This window comes from Ranitomeya variabilis, chromosome 4, assembly GCF_051348905.1.
Source record: "Ranitomeya variabilis isolate aRanVar5 chromosome 4, aRanVar5.hap1, whole genome shotgun sequence".
Lineage (NCBI taxonomy): Eukaryota > Metazoa > Chordata > Amphibia > Anura > Dendrobatidae > Ranitomeya > Ranitomeya variabilis.
Window position 1 is genome coordinate 126,467,394 of NC_135235.1, and position 15,443 is coordinate 126,482,836.

General features: G+C 42.1%; 1 long non-coding RNA gene across 1 annotated transcript; it reads right to left on the reverse strand.

The window, feature by feature from the left end:
* Positions 1–899: 899 nt before the first annotated feature.
* On the reverse strand, positions 900–12,386 carry LOC143768504 (uncharacterized). The gene is made up of 3 exons (XR_013213903.1): positions 12,177–12,386; positions 2,158–3,997; positions 900–1,674 (listed from the first exon to the last, which is right to left on the reverse strand). It is a non-coding gene; the product is annotated as an uncharacterized LOC143768504 (long non-coding RNA).
* Between the last annotated feature and the right edge of the window lie 3,057 nt (positions 12,387–15,443).

Here is a 15,443-nt window from a genome sequence, read left to right on the forward strand (position 1 = left end):
GGGCCTATTCGCAAATATGGAAAAAATGTCATATGGGCATTATAAATGTAAAGCTGGCTTAAAAACAGGCATAAATGCATTTATAACTTTGTCCTAGAAAACAGGCAATGTAAAGAACAAATCCAATAATCTGCTCAATTGAGGTCTAAAAGACTAAAATGGAAAAGTAAGCATCTAAAACAGACAGATGAGAATTGGCCTTTTATACATGTACTGTAGACAAACTTGTAGGTTTATGTGTACTGTATGTGGAATTTACCTGTAATGGCGTTTCAAACACCGTTCTTAACAACAGAGCATGGGAATAAGATGAAACAAAATGTGCAGGAGGTCCCATCTCTTCTTTGTAAGGCTCCAGCTAAAAATGTCAGAAATTATAGCAGAAATGAGGCATGTTCTATCATTTACAGCTTTTTTTTTAACTCTGTTTTGTGGAGTAACTCTGTTAATAAAGTCTCCCCTGAGTATAATGTGTAATGCTGCATTTGTATTCATGTGCAAAAACATTTTAGATGAAAAGTCTTCATGGCATATTTGTCAATTAGTATGTATCCACACACTTTGTTCTATGTGTAACAATTTATTAAGAAAAGTGTCTAACTATTATACTTTTAAGCAAACGACTGTCATTGAACTGCAAAACACATAAGGAAGGTGAATCCCACAAAGTGCTGAATATGTACTTTTATAGGAGAATAGACCATGAAAAGACAGTATGCTGATGAGACACTGAACAACCAAGAGCATCTAGAGTTGAAAGTCAATTAAATGCACATTTATTACTTTAATCGCTTCCTGCATTCTGGCTGAAAGTAAAAATAGTATGACTTGCAAACCAGAAAAAAACAAGGCTTCTAGGTTTAATCCTTCCAGTTCTAAACTATAAGAACATTAGATGATACTGGAATCTAATAACCACCAAAATAAACAGCCTAAAGGGATGATAATTTGTTTGTTCCAAATCCCGTGTCTTCTTCATAAAGGGGAATTACAGCAAAAACACAGTTGTCCTCTAGGTAAAAAGAAGCCACGGTAATAAAAACAATAGCATCTGCAAACAGGAAGAACAGCCTTAAGGGCAATTCATAGATAATTTTCTAAACTTTCATAAGAGTGAGACTATGATAAGAATATCATAAGATAAAACTGTACCATGGACTGATTAAAGTGGGTGGAAATAAAAGTCATAGATAAAAGCTTAAGATATCAGACCAGTCACGTCTGTACATTGCAGACTGGCCCTGCGTGCTCCCTTTTGTAATGGAAAGGTGCAGGAACTGCCTGCTATTAGATGCAGCAGTCTGGTCCATAAAACAGACTACACTAGTGCACATTCTGATTTTTTTTTTTCACCGGAACCTGATGTCTATGCAGAAAATCACACACATGCACAGTGTACTAGCACATAGGCATACCTCCCAACTTTTGAAGACCAGAGAGACTTATTGACTCAGATATTTTGCCTGGACGTTCACCTCTTGGCTTTTGAAAGGATGGACGGACTTTATTTCAAATTCTTACAACTTTCATAATGCTCACATGATGCAGTTTTACAATTTTCTTGGCAGAGAGACAGCGATCAATGACCTGCATGATGATTTTTCTCTTTTCTTGGGAAATCTTCTTCATTGCTGCTCCTCGATTCAAAGTAGTGACTTTTGCTTGGAAATCAACCTAATAATACACCGATCTATTAGGGAATGTCAGAACAGGTTGTATTTTGTAGTGTACAGAAAGAAAAAGATTTTTCCACCAAAAGGAGCAAAACAGTAACAATGGAGTGACATGACAAGAATCTGCATAACTAATCATATGCTAAATATTTGCAAGTCAAATGTATGTATGAGATAGCCAAAAAGATTATCTATAAAATGATGGTAGTCTCACATTCAAATCACATTCAAAGCAGTAGTGGATGGTGAGATATGGGCCTGAAAGTCAAAGGTTCAACACATTGTTGGCTTTTTGCTCATCAGTATAGATCAGGAGTCATTGCTGGCCTCTTCAGAACTCTGCAGCACATTGTTTCCATCCATTTCTGGGTGCTTCTTGAAGTAAGTTTGGGGTCATTGTCCTGCTGTAAGATCCAGGACCTAGGACGTAAACCTAGCTTTCTGACACTAGGCACTACATTACAAACGAAAATTCTTTGATTACCTTGAGATTTCCTGATGCCTTGCACACAGTCGAGGCTCTCATGATGTACCCTAAGCCTGCAGGATAGCTTGAATTTATTTAAAACTTGATTGGGGCTGCTTATCCGTTATCCGAACAATCTTTTATCAATTTTTCTCTGCCATACATGCCCAGAGAGATTAGCTACAGTAGGGAAAAAAAGTATTTGATACACTGCCAATTTTACACGTGTTACCACCTACAAAGAATGGAGAGGTATGTAATTTGTATTGTAGGTACACTTCAACTGTGCAAGACAGGAAATCACATGTATACATATGGAGGATTTTTACATAATTATTTTGCATTTTATTACATGAAATAAGTATTTGATACAAAAGAAAATCAGAACTTAATATTTGGCACAGAAACCTTTGTTTGCAATTACAGAGGTCAGATGTTTCCTTTGGTTCTTGACCAAGTTTGCAAACACTGTAGCAGGGATTTTGGCCAACTCCTCCATACACATCTTCTCCAGATCTTTCATGTTTTGGGGCTGTTGCTGGGCAACATTGAATTTCTGCTCCCTCTAAAGATTTTCTATTGGGTTCAAGACTGGAGACTAGCAAGGCCATTCCACGACCTTGAAATGCTTCTTACGGAGCCACTCCTTAGTTGCCCTGACTGTATGTTTTCGGGTCATTGTCAGGCTGGAAGAGCCAGCCACAACCCATCTTCAATGCTCTTACTGAGGGAAGGAGGTTATGGGCCAAAATCTCTTGATACATTATTAAATCCATCCTCCCTTCAATACGGTGCAGACATCCTGTCCCCTTTGCAGAAAAGCACCACCAAAGTATGATGGTTCCTTCACCATGATTCATGGTTTGGACAGTGTTCTTGGGGGTTGTAATCATCTTTAATCGTACTCCAAATACGGCGAATGGAGTTGATACCAAAAAGTTTTATTTTGGTCTCATCTGACCACATGACCCTCTCCAATGCCTCCTCTGGATCACCCAAATGATCATTGGCACACTTCAAATGGGCCTAGACATGCACTGGCATGATCAGAGGGACCTTGCACGCCTTCAGGAATTTAATCCATGATGGCGTTTTGTGTTACTAACCGTAATGTTTGAAACTATGGTCCAAGCTCTCTTCAGGTCATTGACCAGGTCCTCCCTTGCAGTTATAGGCTAATTCCCGACCTTTCTCAGAATCATCCATACCCCACTAGGCGATATCTTGTATGGAGCCCCAAACAGAAGAAGATTGAAAGTCATCTTGTATTTCTTCCATTTTATAATAATTGTGTTAACAGTTGTTGCCTTCTCACCAAGCTGCTTGCCTATTTGTCTTGTATCACATCCCAGTCTTGTGCAGGTCTACTATTTTGTACTTGGTGTCCTTAGACATCTCTTTGATCTTGGCCATGGTGGAGGTGTTGGAGTATGATTGATTGAGTGTGGTGACAGGTGTCTTTTATACATGTAACAAGTTCAAACAGGTGTAATTAATACATGTAATGAGTGCAAAGTAGGAAGGCTTCTTACAGAAAAACTAACAAGACTGAAAGCCAGAATTCTTGTTGGCTTATAGGTGATCAAATACTTAATTCATGCAATAAAATGCAATTTATTTATTTAAAAATCGTAAAATGTGATTTTCTGGATTTTGTTTTAAATTCTGTCTCTCACAGTTGTACCTACGATTGAAATTACAGACCTCTCCATTTTTTATATGTGGGAAAAATTGCAAAATTGCTAGTGTATTAAACACTTATTTCCCTTCTGTGCCATGAGTTGTAAACTTCTTGATTGTTTCTCACCATGGACAAAGGAAAATCAAGATCTTTGACATCCAAGACATCTGGGATATACTGAAAAGACAAGAAAATGCAGCATGTATTGAATGCAAATAGTATATATAGCCATATTCATTAAACCCCAAAATGAAGAGACCACACCCCAAGCTCATTAGACAAATGCCAACCACTCTGAGGCACAAGTCACTTTATTATATTAAGAAAAGACATATAATATACATATAATAGCAAAAGACAATGCTGTATACAATATTATAGGAGAGCACTGTGTGTAATAAAAGATAACAGTATATGTATTAATGGAAAACACTATATATAATAAAGGACAATGGTATACATACCAATAGGTGGACAATATATATTAGGCCAGCCTCACACGTCCAGCTTTTTCCAGTACCGGAAGAAACAGTCCCGGAGCTATCCGTGTCCGTGTGTGCACGTAGGCCATCCGTGTGCTATCCGTGTGTCCATGTTTATCGTCCGGGTGCTGTCCGTGTGTCCGTGTACTGAAACAATTTGTTTCAAATTTAACCCTATGACTTTGAAAAGAGCACATGAACAGCACACAGACAGCACACGGACAGCACACGGACGGCATCCATGTACGGTACGTGTTTACACGCACCCATTGAGTTTAATGGGTCCGTGTAATCCGTGCACTCCCACGAACACTGACATGTCTCCGTGTTTTGCACACGGACACATGGTCCGTGAAAACACGCTGACATCTGCAGAGACACATTTATTTTAATGTGTCTAGGTGTGTCAGTGTCTCCGGTGCATGAGGAAACTGTCACCACACGTACCGGAGCCACTGACGTGTGAAACCGGCCTTATAAGGTAAAAGTGTCTTGGAGTTCAGTACAAAGTAGTGTGACACACATGTTGCAGTGTCTGAACGACACCACCTGCAGGACTCAAGTACGGTACAATAGACGAGGCGGCAGAAACAAAACACTGGCTTTATTGAAAGGCAGAGAATTATATGCCAGAAAATAAAACTAACAGTTATTGTAATGAGAAAAGTAATAATAGATACCAAGAGATATAGCTGGAGTGTTCACACAAGCTGCGCTACAGCTATGGCAATGCAACGTTCAATACAAGCAGCATAAACAATTTCTACAAACTACTCTCTTCTAACTTGCTACTTGGCTTCCGATAATCGGGCCACTCTGCTACAGCATCAAAGCTAAAGAACCCTGCTCTACACCCTAACACAGTTGAACATCGGTGTCCTATTCACACTTCTGCAGCTTAGAAGAAGAAAGTCTGGTAGCTGCTGCTTGGTCCTGATGTAGTGGAATCGAGTTTAATGTGTTGAGCTCTCCCTTCAGTTTAACTGATCCATCTTCTTCAGATCCAGGCAAGTCTCTTTCTCAGTGTCAGTGTTGAGATATTAGGTAACTTTCACATTTGCGTTGTTGGGCGCAGCGTCGTCGACGGATACCGACGCATGCGTCATGCGCCCCTATCTTTAACATGGGGGGCGCATGGACATGCGCCGGTATGCATTGTCAAGCGTTTTGTGACGCAAGCGTCATTTGGGCGCAACAGTCATGGCGCAGCCGACGCTACATGATGCAGTTTTTTCTGCGGCAAATTTCATGTTAACGTTGGACGCATGCGTCACAAAACGCTGCATTGTGTATGCGTTATGCGTTGCGTCGACGACACTGCGCCCAACAACGCAAATGTGAACGTAGCCTTACTGGTACAACAGCACTGTTTTCTCTCTCAGGTTCCAGGTGCACCAGGATAACTAATCTTGCTGTGCGATGCGACTCATTCCTTCTGATATGGTCCTGGTGATCAGTCCTGCAGTAACGAGTCACGATCTTCTCCCTTGAAGCTGTTAGTTCATTTACCAGTCTCTCTTTGTTAGGACACATTGTCCTTCCTGTCTCTCACAGACATGAAGCTCCCTCACCACTTTCTGACTGACTCACATCCTGCTTCTTGTTCAAAACCAACACACAGCAAGCTGCAGGGGAGACAGGACTAATCCAAGTGCACACAAATCAGAGAGGAGCATTGTCTCTTAGGGTACCGTCACACAGTGCCATTTTCATCGCTACGACGGCACGATCTGTGACGTCGCAGCGTCGTATGATTATCGCTCCAGCGTCGTAGACTGCGGTCACACTTTGCAATCACGGCGCTGGAGCGATGCCGAAGTCCCCGGGTAACCAGGGTAAACATCGGGTTACTAAGCGCAGGGCCACGCTTAGTAACCCGATGTTTACCCTGGTTACCAGCGTAAACGTAAAAAAAACAAACAGTACATACTTACATTCCGGTGTCTGTCCCCCGGCGTTCTGCTTCTCTCCACTGTGTAAGCACCATAGCCGGAAAGCACAGCGGTGACGTCAGACGTCACTGCTGTGCTCGCTTTCCGGCCGGCAGGCGCTCACAGTGCAGAGAAGCTGAGACGCCGGAGGACAGACACTGGAATGTAAGTATGTACTGTTTGTTTTTTTTACGTTTACGCTGGTAACCAGGGTAAACATCGGCTTACTAAGCGCGGCCCTGCGCTTAGTTACCCGATGTTTACCCTGGTTACAAGCGAACACATCGCTGGATCGGTGTCACACACAACGATCCAGCGATGTCAGCGGGTGATCAAGCGACGAAAGAAAGTTCCAAACGATCTGCTACGACGTACGATTATCAGCAGGGTCCCTGATCGCTGCTGCGTGTCAGACACTGCGATATCGCTAGAACGTCACGAATCGTACCGTCGTAGCGATGAAAATGGCACTGTGTGACGGTACCTTTAAAGTCAAAATGTCATTCAGTTCTTAGCACGAGCTGACTCCCTACACACATATGAGTTTTCTCTCAACCCAGGTATTGCAGAGACCTAGAGTACAGAAAAACTTACCAGCCATGTTAATTTTTACCATGTGTAACTATCCCTCCCAGTATACCTTGTGTCTTATGCTACTGCTGTGCCTCCTGTGAATATATAACTTGCCACTGTGCTCCCTGTATATACAATTTCTCAATACATCCCTTTGAATAAAAATTAATTCACCATTCTCTCTTCTTAAGATACTGTATATAATGAAACTGCTGTGCCTGTAAATCTAATATATAAAGCTGAATGTGTGTGTGTGTGTATGTATGTATGTATGTATGTCCGGGATTGGCATCTGAACCGTAGCAGCTACAGCCACAAAATTTTGCACAGTCACACGTCTGGACCCCGAGAGCGTCATAGGCTATGTTGTGAGGTGAAATTTTAACCCCGCGCTTTCCAATTCACCAAACAATTTTGCCCCTATCTACATAATGGGGAAAAAGTGAAAGGAAAAGTGTTGGAGGCGTCGCAGCTACAGGCACAAAATTTTGCACAGTCACACGTCTGGACCCTGAGAGCGTCAAAGCTATATTGTGAGGTGAAATTTTAACCCCGCGCTTTCCAAGTCACCAAACAATTTTGCCCCTATCTACATAATGGGGAAAAAATGAAAGGAAAAGTGTTGGAGGCAAATTAACAGCTGCCAGATGTGAACAAGGGGGACTTAAAGAATGACAGCGATGGCACCAAAGAGTATATACTGTACAGTTGCTAAGGTGGGGCCCCAACATGGGATAATCACACCACCACGGGGATATGAACACACACACAAAATGCGCCACACACTACCACGTGCTCGAACACATATACCACCCTCAGTGCACATTTCACCACACATACACCAACCTCGCCACATAAAAGTAGAAACACAAAAGTCGCCGCTCAAAACTCGCCACGCGCAAAACTCTCAACATGCAAAACTCGCCACACGTGCAAAACTCGCCACACGCAAAACTTGCACACGCAGAAAAATTGCCACACGCAGAAAAATTGCCACATGCACAAAAGTTGCAACACATGCAAAAGTTGCCTCACACAAAACTTGCACATACTCAAAAGGCACCACACATAAAACTCGCCACGCGCAAAACTCGCCATGCGCAAAACTTGCTGCACACAACTTGCTACACTAACCTGTCACATGCAACTCGACACACAAAAAGTTGCTACACGCATGTCGCCACACAAAACTCATCTCACAAAAGTCCCTACATGCATGTCGCCACACGCAACTCAACACACACAACTTGACACACGAAACTCGCCCTAAAACACACACAAGTCTGGTATCCTTCAAAAATAAAAATCTGATTAATAAGCAGACAAACTACAAGAGCAACAAATGTACCATATAGGAATCCGGCAGCTGTCAGTCACATGACCAGTCTATTATGTGTATGTGTGAGCTAATATATACTGCCAGGGGGTGGGCTTACTGTTGGCTGGGGATTTATCAGGCTGCCATTTTAGCTTACAAATACTGAGGTAAAAATACTGACCAAATAACGTGTGAACGAGGGCTAATACAGGAGGAGATGGCATACAGCTATATACTATATACAGGAGATGACACACAGGTATATACTATTTACAGGGGAGATGACACACAGGTATATACTATATACAGGAGGAGATGACACACAGATATATACTATATACAGGAGAGATGACACACAGGTATATACTATATAGAGGAGGAGATGACATACAGGTACATACTACATACAGGAGGAGATGACATACAGGTATATACTATATACAGGAGGAGATGACACACAGGTATATACTATATACAGGAGCAGATTACCTACAGGTATATAGTATATACAGGAGGAGATGACACAGGTATATGCTATGTATAGGAGGAGATGACATACAGGTATATACTATATACAGGAGATGACACACAGATATATACTATATATAGGTGAGATGACACACAGGTATATACTATATACAGGAGATTACATACAGGTATATCTAATATATAAAGCTGAATGTGTGTGTGTGTGTATGTATGTATGTATGTATGTCCGGGATTGGCATCTGAACCGTAGCAGCTACAGCCACAAAATTTTGCACAGTCACACGTCTGGACCCCGAGAGCGTCATAGGCTATGTTGTGAGGTGAAATTTTAACCCCGCGCTTTCCAATTCACCAAACAATTTTGCCCCTATCTACATAATGGGGAAAAAGTGAAAGGAAAAGTGTTGGAGGCGTCGCAGCTACAGGCACAAAATTTTGCACAGTCACACGTCTGGACCCTGAGAGCGTCAAAGCTATATTGTGAGGTGAAATTTTAACCCCGCGCTTTCCAAGTCACCAAACAATTTTGCCCCTATCTACATAATGGGGAAAAAATGAAAGGAAAAGTGTTGGAGGCAAATTAACAGCTGCCAGATGTGAACAAGGGGGACTTAAAGAATGACAGCGATGGCACCAAAGAGTATATACTGTACAGTTGCTAAGGTGGGGCCCCAACATGGGATAATCACACCACCACGGGGATATGAACACACACACAAAATGCGCCACACACTACCACGTGCTCGAACACATATACCACCCTCAGTGCACATTTCACCACACATACACCAACCTCGCCACATAAAAGTAGAAACACAAAAGTCGCCGCTCAAAACTCGCCACGCGCAAAACTCTCAACATGCAAAACTCGCCACACGTGCAAAACTCGCCACACGCAAAACTTGCACACGCAGAAAAATTGCCACACGCAGAAAAATTGCCACATGCACAAAAGTTGCAACACATGCAAAAGTTGCCTCACACAAAACTTGCACATACTCAAAAGGCACCACACATAAAACTCGCCACGCGCAAAACTCGCCATGCGCAAAACTTGCTGCACACAACTTGCTACACTAACCTGTCACATGCAACTCGACACACAAAAAGTTGCTACACGCATGTCGCCACACAAAACTCATCTCACAAAAGTCCCTACATGCATGTCGCCACACGCAACTCAACACACACAACTTGACACACGAAACTCGCCCTAAAACACACACAAGTCTGGTATCCTTCAAAAATAAAAATCTGATTAATAAGCAGACAAACTACAAGAGCAACAAATGTACCATATAGGAATCCGGCAGCTGTCAGTCACATGACCAGTCTATTATGTGTATGTGTGAGCTAATATATACTGCCAGGGGGTGGGCTTACTGTTGGCTGGGGATTTATCAGGCTGCCATTTTAGCTTACAAATACTGAGGTAAAAATACTGACCAAATAACGTGTGAACGAGGGCTAATACAGGAGGAGATGGCATACAGCTATATACTATATACAGGAGATGACACACAGGTATATACTATTTACAGGGGAGATGACACACAGGTATATACTATATACAGGAGGAGATGACACACAGATATATACTATATACAGGAGAGATGACACACAGGTATATACTATATAGAGGAGGAGATGACATACAGGTACATACTACATACAGGAGGAGATGACATACAGGTATATACTATATACAGGAGGAGATGACACACAGGTATATACTATATACAGGAGCAGATTACCTACAGGTATATAGTATATACAGGAGGAGATGACACAGGTATATGCTATGTATAGGAGGAGATGACATACAGGTATATACTATATACAGGAGATGACACACAGATATATACTATATATAGGTGAGATGACACACAGGTATATACTATATACAGGAGATTACATACAGGTATATCTAATATATAAAGCTGAATGTGTGTATGTATGTATGTGTGTATGTCCGGGATTGGCATCTGTACCGTCGCAGCTACAGCCACAAAATTTTGCACAGTCACACGTCTGGACCCCGAGAGCGTCATAGGCTATGTTGTGAGGTGAAATTTTAACCCCGCGCGTTCCAATTCACCAAACAATTTTGCTCCTATCTACATAATGGGGAAAAAGTGAAGGGAAAAGTGTTGGAGGAAAATTGACAGCTGCCAGATGTGAACAATGAGGACTTAAAGAATGAGAGCGATGGCGACAAAGAGTATATACCGTACAGTTGCTAAGGTGGGGCCCCGACATGGGATACTCACCACACACGGGGATATGAACACAAACACAAAATGCGCCACACACTACCACGTGCTTGAACACATATACCACCCTCAGCACACATTTCACCACACACACACACCAACCTCGCCACATAAAAGTCGAAACACAAAAGTCACCACTCAAAACTCGCTACATGCAAAACTCGCCATATGCAAAACTAGGCTCACGCAAAACTCGCCACACGTGCAAAACTCACCTCATGGAAAACTCACCTCATGCAAAACTTGCACACACAGAAAAATTGCCACATGTACAAAAGTTGCACCACATGCAAAAGTTGCCTCACACAAAACTTGCACATACTCAAAATGCACCACACATAAAACTCGCCACGCGCAAAACTCGCCATGCACAAATCTTGCTGCACACAACTTGCTACACTAACCTGTCACATGCAACTCAACACACAAAATGTTGCTACACGCATGTCGCCACACAAAACTCATCTCACAAAAGTCGCTACATGCATGTCGCCACACGCAACTCAACACACACAACTTGACACATAAAACTCGCCCTAAAACACACACAAGTCTGGTATTGTCCTTCAAAAATAAAAATCTGATTAATAAGCAAACTACAAGAGCAACAAATGTACCATATAGGAAATACGGCAGCTGTCAGTCACATGACCTGTCTATTATGTGTATGTGTGAGCTAATATATACTGCCAGGGGGGAGGGCTTCCTGTTGGCTGGGGATTTATCAGGCTGCCAATAGCAACCAATCACAGCTCAGCTTCTATTTTGCTACAGTTAATTAACCTGAGCTCTGATTGGTTAATATAGGCAACAAAGACATTCTCAGTATAACAAAGCTAATATATGTTGTGAAATGCTTCTATTTGCTTAGTTTTTGCCTTTTAATAATTACATTTCTATCTATTTGTTTTGTGGTTTTTGTGTGCAGAATAAATTTTTGTTAACACATTCTATTTTGCTAACAGCAGTCATTAACCCGGGCGAAGCCGGGTAGTACAGCTAGTACAATATAAAGCCAAAACTGTGCCCCCAGGATATAATACAAACCATCACTATGTCCCCTAAATATAATGTGAAGCTACCCCTGTGCCCCTTGAATATAATATATGCCACCAACTGTGCTCAATTAGTAAAATGTATATGCCACCGTGCACCCCTAATATAACACTGTGCCCCTTTAGAAACCAATATGACACTGTGTTCCCTTAAAGTGGCACTTGTTAGTCCTTGTACCACTGTAATTCCTTAATATGCATCTGTGCCCTCTTTAGAAATTAATATGCTACTGACCTCTCATCCTGTACTACTGCTTCATTTTCTAGATGCTCTTCCACTGAATGACATTATTGTGCCAGCATCAGCATAGAGAAGATGCTGAGTGGTGAAGCAGGGAGTCCATTATGGCTATGCACTGTACGCTTCGAGGATTCTCCGGTGCCGACGTGAGGAAAGTTAGTCATGTGATGGTAAGTATGCAATATGCACACATTCCGACTCGACTGTTTCCGGCATCACTGAATACGCTTGCATTGAGCGAGGCAGCGCCCATCTAGACAGAAAGCTGGGAGTATCACATACTTCCGTTTCCTGGTGCTGACACCAGAGAGCCCTCACAATGTGCTGTGCACACAATGTGAGCTTTCGCATGTTTGCAGTCACAAAGTGTGACTGCAGACGTATAGTTTCACACCAGACAAACTATTTAAGAAGTTTGAGATCAATTAATTAGCAGTCCTGCAAGAAGCTATGCTCGGGCTCATGGGGTCCCTGCCTTGCCACTCAACAATGTTCACGTAAAATCCGACAGATAGCCTGCAGGAGGAGGATAGAATCGAACCCTCAGAACTCTAAACACTTTCCATGTGGATTTACCCCTGAAACTTAGTTTAACCCTAACCATAGTTAGGATTAGGAAAATTATTATGTCAGATTTTTTGTAGGGAACAATTTTAGAAAGTTCTCCTAGCAGGTCTACACCTTTCCTCTCACTTGTAATTAAAATAGTGTGCTGTACAGCCATAGGCTTCAAGGCTTACGGACATTGGAGAGACATATGTCTAATGTAATAAGTCTTGATTCATTATATATATATATATATATATATATATATATATATATATATATATATGATGGTTGTACCATGTCTGTTGCCCTTTAATGCCAACTACTGGTCATGGTTATAATATATATTTTCATGTATTGTAGCTGTAATTTCCCGCCATGCCTCCTCTCTTTCTGTAGCGCCTCCTATCTTTTTCCTCACATCCTGTTCTTTTTGGTCAGTGCCATCTTGCAGTAACATGCATCAGGACTGGAGACAGGATTTTCCTCTTACCTCTATTCTCAATCTATTTTGTATCCCTAATCATTCCATTCTCTTTCCTGACATGTCTACCTCCTCATTATCAAACTACTATGAATAAACTGCCTAAAAGTTTGTCTACTGCATCTTCTTTCCTGGTTTAACTACATGTAGATGGTCAGGCAAGAGAGGAGAGCATAACAAGTAACCTATTTAACACTTCACATACAGAGGTCTGTGCTCACATCCCTCAGACACACTTCACCTACATACACAAGTGGCCGAATAGTGAGAAAAGTGTCAGAGAACTGTGAGACAGCACAGTGCAGCACATACTGTTTTCATTTATTAGCTGCTCAGCCTCTGTGATCTAATTTACTGCCTATGCAGAGTGCAGTAGATAAGATGAGTTTGTATCTCTTGCTGTGTTCAGAATCTATAGCGACTGAAATGACAACGCTCTCTTCGTTATACTGAGAGCTTTGCCAGCTCGGACTACTACCTATACAGAGAACGGCATGTGTGGCGCCCCTGCGTTTCGGCTGCCACAATGATATCACCTCCCTAACCAGTGGTGATTTCATGTCTGGAGGTAAATGGAGCTCCCTACACTGAGTAAACCACACATCCACACACAAGTCTGATCCCTGACCAGAAGGGGAGCACAAGACCCCAGTTTGTAGGGTGACTGTCCTTTCTGGCTGGGGGGAGGAGTTAGAGCAGAGTAGTGCAGTGCAGTGTGAGGAAGGGAAGAGAGAGCACATGGAGTTTCCAGGGGTTGGATCTATGGAAAGGGCACCAGAGAACTAGGCTACCAGGGATTGCAAATCCTGGGAGCAGAATCTGGAGACCAGGGAATTGCAGGTCCTCTGGCCACCCCTGCAGCACCAGAAGCTACACATTATATAGAGTTCAAAGCTGGAACCAAGAATACAGCTTCAAAGGGGCTTGCAATGTATGCTGGCTTGTAGCTGCTACAGGACACAAGCAGGGAGTACAAATCAGCTCATAAGCTGCTGAATCCCCGGCCCGCGCGACCGCAGCACATGCATATCCAGACTCATCTTGACTGCTGCATTCTGCATAGAAACTGGCAGCAGCAACTGAGATAATGCAGCAGTGGCTGGCTGCCTTAGGGTACATGTCCATTATCAGGAATAGTATCGTTTTTGGATGTAGCATATTTTTTCTGCATCCAAAATGCTGCGTTCTACATTACAAGCACAGTGGATGGAATGTATAGAAATCCCATACCCACTGTGCTTCTTTTAAATGCTGCGTAAACTGATCTGTGGTTGGGTTTCCGAGCCGTAGCATGTTCATTTCTGTAGCAGAGACACTTGTCTCCTCTGTTTTCCCCAATGGACTGTCATTAGAAGCGATAAATCCACAGTTATAAAAGAAAAGTGTGTATGTAAAACGTAGTGTTTTGGACCCAGTGGAAATACGCTACTATTCCTGATCGCGTGGGCACGTACCCTTAGGGCTCTCTCGCACGGCAATACCCCGGCACTGCACCTGGCACAGAGGAGCGGAGCGTGCGGCTGCATGTATTCCTATCCGATCTGAGTGCCGGTTGCAGAGCCGGGTTTTAAACATAGGATGCTCATCCGAGTTGCTCGCAAGTGAGTAGGAGCCCTTACTCATCCAGCAAGTGGTCACTCACTGCACACAGGCGCGCTCCAAGAAAAGCGGAACTGCTCTACACTACTGATTAAACTGGAAATTTTAAAGCCTTGGTCCTTCTGGATCATTGTACTCAAAAAAGCTGCACCTGATATGGCAGGTTATTTTGTTGTTAGATTCTTGTAAAACCAACTTCACTGAAAAGAGAGACAAATATGCACATCTATAGTTAAAGTAAAAATGCTGAGAAAGCCATTGTACTTCTAGCTTTGTGTACTCAGCTTTTTATAATTTGCATAGATTAGTACAACAAAGTGGGACAGAGGTTGGGCACAAATAAAAATGAAACTTAAAAGAAGGCACTATATAAATAACAATGCTTAAAAAGCACAATGATTAATAGTAAGTATTCACAGGGAGTAGAAAATGCATGTGCGCATTCTACTTCCTTTTGAACCATATTTAAAACTTGCCACTCTCGACAATATGCTAATAATAAAAAGTACTATAAAAACCAAACACAATCCAAAGATATGAGCAAGCAGCAGTTTAATTTGATTCTCATTTATTTTTGATAAACACTAAAAGTATATTTTTTGGTTACATATGGAATACTGGGTAATTTTACA